This window comes from Etheostoma spectabile, chromosome 16 (genome assembly GCF_008692095.1).
Source record: "Etheostoma spectabile isolate EspeVRDwgs_2016 chromosome 16, UIUC_Espe_1.0, whole genome shotgun sequence".
Classification (NCBI taxonomy): Eukaryota; Metazoa; Chordata; class Actinopteri; order Perciformes; family Percidae; genus Etheostoma; species Etheostoma spectabile.
This window is the reverse complement of record NC_045748.1, coordinates 14,353,086-14,361,096: the sequence shown is the minus strand read 5'-3', so window position 1 is coordinate 14,361,096 and position 8,011 is coordinate 14,353,086. Positions and strand designations below refer to the sequence as shown.

Below are 8,011 nucleotides of genomic sequence, written 5' to 3'. Positions count from 1 at the left end.
AGCACAAAAACAACTAAAGTTTCCGCTTAGGTGGCATACCCTCTTGTGGACGTAGGAAACATGATTTTAAGTCAAACAAGTATCTTTCTCCACCCCTAACTTGTTGTGTTGGTGCGTAAACTAAACCTAACCACATGTTGGTGGCGTATGGCAGATAGTAATTTTTATTGGGATATGGATCCCACTGGGTCTGAAATAAAGTTTAAAAAAAAACAAAAACAGTGGTGTCAGATCAGAAAATGCTAATACTGTATGTCATTCAGGAGAGCAAAGACGAATGACAAATTTTGGCGCCGACACTTGGGTTTTTTGATCTTCAGATTTATGTTTTGGCTCTGTGAGTTCAAGCTTTGGTGAAGAGCAGCACACATGCCCACACACAGACACACACAAATTAAAATGAAACTTCAACAATCCCTTATTCCTGTACATCTCCCTTTTTAAAACGTGACATCATGAGACCTCTAACAGCTGCTCTCACTGTGCAATGTCACCGTTTCCAGCCGGTGAAATGGATAGGCACTTTATGTAGATAGATGAATGAACGACATCCACAGGTGAAGGAGAGGGGTCAGCATGGCGGAAGAAACTCTGGGTAGGACGAGGGCGAGGTTGCGTGAGCGAATCAATGAGACGAAAAGCTGGTATTGATCCTGGTGGATTTATCCCCCCCCCCAATGTCAACACGGAGCGTCAGTCTGAAAAAGAGACTGTGCCCTGTTTGCCCCGAGAGCAGCAGGATAAATCTCATTCTCTCCTCTACAGGTCATTTAATGAAGGATATAATGGTGTGAGTAGGCTGAACGACTATAGCAGACCATTCTGGTGAATAGACTGTAAATATCGTATCCTCCTCTAGACCTGACTTTAATTTGCTGCTAAGCCTGAGTTATAAATCTCAAATGGCATATAAGTGTCCATGCTGGCACATGGTAAACAATGTGTTCATCTTTGGTTACATGAACTTTGGAGATTTGATATTACCAATGCAGTGTTAAACAGAAACTACTGTTAGAGCAAAAGCACTTAATGTCATGCTGATGTAATTACTGTTGAAATAAATCAATAAACCTCACTATAAAAAAGAAAGTCAATAAAAGTTCAAAGTGTTAAATCAGGATTTCTCAACCGTCTTTGGTCTGAAATCCCATTTTGAGGTTCTTCCGACTTTCACATTCTATCTTAAAGAGACAGGACAGGGGGAATTATACAGACGTTATGACGTACAGTATATAGTATACCACGCCTTAATTCATTCATTCATCTCAAGTATAAGTCATTCATTTATTTATTTATTTTAGACAAATTTCTAAATACTTTAGCAAGCTTTCCATTTAAAATTTGATAATATTTCTAGTGCAGTGTCAGAGAGCAAAACACTGAGGATAAGACAAAGAACACAAAAATGAGTGAGTAAACAAGTAAGTCTGTCTTCATTCCACACTACATATTATTTCTTTAAGATTATTTTTGAGCTTTTATTGCATTTATTGGACAAGACAGCTTAAGACAGGAAACTGGGAAAGAGAGAGATACGGGGATACCATGCGGCAAAGTGCCACGGGTCGGAATCGAACCCAGGCCGCTGAGGTAAGGCCTAAGCCTTGGTACATGGGGTGCACGCTACCAGGCCGCCCCATACTACGTACTACTTCTAAGCAGGGTTGGAGTATGTCCACACAGGAAAATTGGCATAATAAAGTATTCTCAAAAAAAGTCTGAATGTATACAAAAAACATTGATTTTTGAGTGATATTTTCCCATCATGCAGTGCACAAAGGAAATGGAGGGACACTAACTGCAAATAAAACAATACATAAATAGAAAATGCAATTAGTATGCTGTATAGATTGTATACAGCACTGTATCCATACAATTTCAGCCTTGTACAGCCAGATCCCTTCAGAAACTCCTTATTGACAAAATATCAGTAAGTGGACATGACAACAACAAATAGTAAAATCCTCTTCAATAAATCGTCCTCCTCAACAGTACAATCATTCACAAGCTAGACCCATTGACGACTGACTGAGTCATTCAGTCAAATGAACAATGAGCTCACTCATTCAATCAAAACGTGAATGAGTAAGTGAGCAGTGCGAGTGTTTGAGTGACTGCGTCAGTCATGTCAATGGCGAGTGCAACTTTATATTTGGTGACGTGATAGATGAGTGAGTGAGGAGGAATGAGGAAGTGAATGATTAATTAATTGATCCATTGAGTAAGAGGGTGAGCGAGAAGCTGGGTTTGTTACCGTAACCTTCAGTGGCAACAGACACTAAGTGTTGAAGAGCAGGGAGGTGTGTGTGTGTGTGTGTGTGTGTGTGTGTGTGTGTGTGTGTGTGTGTGTGTGTGTGTGTGTGTGTGTGTGTGTGTGTGTGTGTGTGTGAAAGGCACCTCCAGAGGTATGCATCGATCACCGGATCACACGGGGACACTGAGGAGGTTCAGGCCTGCTGCTGCTGCTGCTGCTGCCTACAAGCAGAAAGGAGGCCATGACACACATGTTGTACAACGTGCACGCGCACACACACACACACAAACACACACACAGAGTAGATTAGTGTTTCTGCTCGTCCAGTGTGGGACAGGACACCAACTGGGCCCTCCTCGGATGCTGTTAAATCTCAGAGTCGATGTCATCCCTCCTTATGAAGTGACTGCTATGCGATGTAGAAGGATGAACCCTCAGGTGTAATTTTTGCTCATTACTGTTCACTTCTTGTGGATCTTTAATCACTCCATCCACTTCCAACCAACCAGACATCTTAGGACAAAAACCACCAACATAAAACTCTAACGTAATAGTTGAATGGGTTAAAAAAAAAAGAAAAAAAAAAACTAAAACACAACAAATATAAAGGAATAAAAACAGCTTGTGGTGTTAATATTTTTGGGGGGTTGACTGGGTGAAAAGGCGTTTCAGGGTCACTCCAAGGTTATTTCTGGTTTCCCTGGTGGGCAAACACCTGATGCAAGTGAAAAGAGCATCACTCCCAAGGTAGGACCACTAACTAGGAGTTGCTAGGAGACCATGATTGGTGTATGTGTGCGTGTACATGTGTGTATGCTTGTGTGTGTGTGTGTGTGTGTGTGTGTGTGTGTGTGTGTGTGTGTGTTGTGTGTGTGTGTGTGTGTGTGTGTGTGTGTGTGTGTGGGTGTGTGTGTGTGTGTGTGTGTCTGTGTGCCTCTGTTATTTCTAGAGGATGCATCTGGTTGTGTAAAGAACATATATGTTCACAGTGACAGGTGTTCTGTAGTCTGGAAGGCACACCAAAGCCTAATAACCAGAAAGGGTGCAATGCAACTCAACCGTGAATGTTCAATTAGAGATCCAATATACTGGTCAGTCACATACTTCAAACAAGTAGTTTAGACCCAAAAGACGCTGACTTATGTGACATCACTTGAGGTAGTTCATCAGATTTAGCATACCTCCTGCCTCAGCGACAAAAGGTTTTATACACCTTTTTCACATGCCCTAAGACCCAAAACACACAGGATGTGTAAAATCAGTGGAATTCCTCTTTAAATATATGTTCATTGATATGGCCTTGTGAACTAATGGCTTCAAACAATATCATCAAGACGTTTAGAGACAACAGCCTGTTGTGTGTTTGTGTGTGTGTGTGTGTGTGTGTGTGTGTGTGTGTGTGTGTGTGTGTGTGTGTGTGATTACAGCGTGGCCATCTGGTCAAAGCAGTTTAAGATGGATAGATAAATTATTTCTGATCATGCACAACTCATTTGGGGGCCTTCCTAAAGTTCCAAACTGATTTATTTGAGAATTTGAGATTGTGACTCCCACACAAGTTGACTTTTGCGTCATCCTTTGGGCAAATATGAGAGCGAGAGGGGCAAAAAGAGAGAAAGAGAGATGAGGCTTGTCCTGAATCTTGTCCAAACTCTGCAGGCTGCCACGATGAAGGGTATATTTTTTTTTATCAAGGTCTGCCAGCTAGGCTACTCTGACAGTTCTATCCTCTGCCAAAACACAAACATGGAGAATGTGAGAGTGAAAGAGAGGGAGAGGATAGAGAAAGGTGGAGAGTGACATAAAAACAAAACAAAAACAAGAGAACGGGTCTTGTCATCTGATTATTGCCACTTACTGACACTCAGCGTTTGACACAACTTTTCAGACTTGGTTTTCACACTGTGGGGAGCCGAAGGATTCACAGAGCAGATTTCTATAAACTGAATCGCAGAATTTACAGAATATTCGCATCCAACGGATTCAGAATTAAGTCCGTTTTCCAAAAGGATGTCTAATTTTACACTGCCACTTTGAACACAGCATGGTCAAGTCACTAACATTGTTGCAGGAAATGAATGCAGCAATGCCCTGTTGTGCTACATAGTGTAATGTGTACAGGTCTATTAGCCAGGACAGGCTGTTCTATTGTTATTGATGCTCTTATTTAGTTAGACATAATTGAATTCCAAAATACAATATCACTCATTCATCATGTTGAGGGTTGACATTTCTATCAGGTTATTGATGCACATTCAAGTGAATTTATTATTAAAGTGTAAAAAGCACATATATATACACAAGTAGAAAATGTGTAGTAGGCTAAATATGATCATGATTTTTGTTAGAAGCACAGTGGCACAGCTTCACGGCCTACATGTGTAATCCTTATCCATTTTTAAAATAAATGTTTGGAGCTTAATCATACTGAGTCACGTTTTAAGCACGGCTGGGCTGACCATCGCTGAATCAGTGATGAACCTCTGCATTAAATCACTTACACCAAGCAAGCAAGAGGAAGAAAAAACAGTTTGTTGCACAAATCTCAAATTCTTTGACATCTGAAAACCTTTGAAAGCCTAATACCTAAAGTGAAATATAGGCTTTTTAGTTTTTCTCAACCTCAAATGCCACGTAGTTTGTTTCATCTTTGACTCAGGCTGTTTGACAAATTCAGCAGGTCTCTTTTTTTCCTACTTTGCCCCAGTGTAGCGTTGATTAAAAGCCTGTGTTATTCTATATCAAGAGCCTGTTATAGCAGTGAATACCATATTTGTGATGCTGTATTGATCCCCCGAGGGGGGCATTTGTCTTTCAGTCCAGCCCTGTTCACAGTTCAGTGGAGAGGGGGGGGTCCTCTCCTCTAAAAACACTGTAAAGTTGTACAAAAAGGGTTAAGGCTCATCTCAAAAGATGTGAAAAGAGAGGGAAGGCCCTGCAAGGACAAACTATTGATCCGCTCCTGGGTGTACTGCCAGTTATTTATACAGAGGTTCATAATTTCCACTGAATCATACATCTCTTTCTTCCTATGCCCCCATTGTTTTTTGGCCTCTAACCTCTTCTGTTGCCCTAAAATATGACCAGAGGTGTGAATTATGTAAGCCCAAATGCATGTCATTCACCTCTGAAGTGTGAATTACAATGTCCTGGCTCACTGTGAACTGATTATACACATCTGTTCCTGCGTTGGCAGTACAATGGTGTTAGTTACCTCAGTGGTTTCCAAAATGAGGTGCAGGGAGCTTCAGGGTTCTTCAGGATGCTGTATCAGAATGACAGATTGTTCAAATTCACATATCTGTCATTTCATATCAGCTGCCATAGAGAGAAGGTTTTGATAACTAGTTACATAAATTTCCACCAATTACAACAGTGGTTCCAACCACCCTGTGAAATGACTGGCAATTAAGTATTGCACTTCCATAAAGTTAAGGTACTCACAAGAAACAGATTAAAGAGTAACTTAACATAAGGCTGCAAAGCATATTTACATATATAAACAAACCTAACCCAGCAAAGTTGCACCCCTAAGTTGGGAACCACTGAGTAACCCCATTCCATGTATATTTTTGCAACTCCATGGTTTATAAAACCATGGAAAACAACAATAAAAACAACAACCAGCTGATTCTGTCAGTTTCAGCTGGGGACAGAGATGAATGTGTCATGTGTCAGCTGCATGCAGGGATGTAAAGGCCCCGCTTTCTATCAGCACCACGGACAGCGCACCACTCTGCTGCAGGATGAAACTATAAGTTTACGTTTGATATTATATTTGAAATATAAATTTAGATCCACTTATAACCCTGTATAATAACCTGTATATAATGACGTGTACTGCAGGCGGAAGAAACTACAGTATAAGTTAACATCTATGAGATTATATATATTATTATACGGAATGTAAAGGAGATGAAAAAGTAGGATAAGGTCAATATACAATCACTAAAACACTGCAGACACATTACAAGTCATATATGGAGCATTAGAGAAATATATCGATATATATATATATTATATAATATATTTTTTTTTTTTTTTTTTTAATTTTACACATCTGGGCAAATTAAGGGCGAGAGTACAGTACCACTGGTTCCCTGTTTTCCCAAAGGTCCGTTTAGCTAAGCAGGGCACAGACCGGACCTGATGGGGAACAGCAGGAGGGGAAGTTGCACCGCCCTGGTTCAGGCAGCAGTGCTGGAGAGATAAAAGCTCAGATAGTGATTGAAGTGAGGTAAAAAGATTTAGCCTGGGCATTAACTGAGAGAGAGAGAGAGAGGAGAGAGAGAAGAGAGGGAGAGGACAGGGGAGAGATGAGAGAGAGAGAGAGAGAGAGAGAGAGAGAGAGAGAGAGAGGAGGGAGGGTGATATTTTCCATAAAGCCTTTTTTCTCTCTCTTTCTTTCTGCCCTTGAGCATCCCGGGTAAACCCGAGCTTGTAAAGTGGGAAGAGGAGGAGGTGAGGGGGGAAGAGGGGCGGGCACAAGCCTTTCCTCAAAGTCAATATTTTATACTTTTGATACTCCTTGACGCTGGATTTCAGTCCTCTTTTCCCAGCCGTTTCTAGATCTAGGACACCGATCTACCGGGTGCTGCCATCTACGGTGTGATAAAAAGTATCCGGCAGAAGGCAAAAACAAACAGCGAGCCGGGGCAGGCGGATAATGGGAGTACAGTAAGCGCCGCGGCGGGGAACGAGTACAGTGGACGATCTAGGGGATCCTTTTGGCCCCTAAAGGGAGACGTGCAGTACTCCAACGACGCACAAAGTGCTGACCTGTCTCGCGGATGCATGTTAGAAGTAAGTGCTTTATCTGATTTGATAAAAGATCTCGCAACACGATGCATTTTGCCAAAGCTCTCTGAAGTCTGCACCGAGAAGCTGCTCTGAGTTAGAACAAAATATCCGGACGACTCCATGATAATCAGAGTGGTGAGGGGACTTTCAGCTTAATTTACACTGATTAAGACAAACGCTTTAATGCATTACTTTGTGAATATACAACACACATGAAGTGTGAGCTATGCTGCGCGGTGGGGTTCACTACTGTAAAAAGTGACACACCCCTAGAACACTGTCGGTGCCGGGAATTCGCTCTGGCGACTTCACTTGTCAACAGAACTAAGTCAGAGTCCACAGGGTTGTGTGGGGCAGGCTGTGCAAGGACCTGGTTCCTTCAGTGTGGGATGACAGTCGGATTATGATCACCAAGTCACGCTGCAGAAAATGCCAAACATATTTATTCAGTTTAAGATTTGAATTATAATTAAATTAAATGAATAAATCTGGCAATAACTACTTCCAGTGCAGTCTGTTTTGCTTAGAGTTTGTTATTACATTAATGACAGTATGTTGGACAGAGCAAGGATTAGGCCTAAAATCACTCATGAAAATGAAAAAAAAAATAATAAAGTAGATTTAAATTTTTTTCTTTTTCTGCACATTTTCTCATATTTTAAGAAAACGGTTGACAAGGGCTATTAAATGTCACAATGTCAGATGGACATTTCTTGCAGTCTAATTTATAAATAAAAACATCTATAACCTACTTTCCGTCTCCAGCATTAGAGAGGAGCAGTTACAACTCTGGCACGCACAGGCGGCTCCCAGCAGCTGCACGTGTTTTTACGCACAAGGTTAACCACAATGCGGCGCTTTTTAGTGCGTTTTTAACTTCTCGTGTTAAATATCGCCTGTTTAAAAAGGATTCAACCACACTTGCCCTGCTTGTAACCAACTTGATATGCACTTACA

The 8,011-nt window shown here is 41.3% G+C and overlaps 1 protein-coding gene across 1 annotated transcript in view; it reads left to right on the top strand.

The window, feature by feature from the left end:
* The first annotated feature begins 6,689 nt into the window (after nucleotides 1-6,689).
* The window catches only part of ntng2b (netrin g2b), a 61,618-nt gene continuing 60,296 nt past the window's right edge, over nucleotides 6,690-8,011 (top strand). Inside the window, exon 1 of the mRNA XM_032539377.1 lies at nucleotides 6,690-7,057. The gene's annotated coding sequence lies outside the window, so the exon portion shown is untranslated. The remainder of the gene's footprint in view (nucleotides 7,058-8,011) is intronic.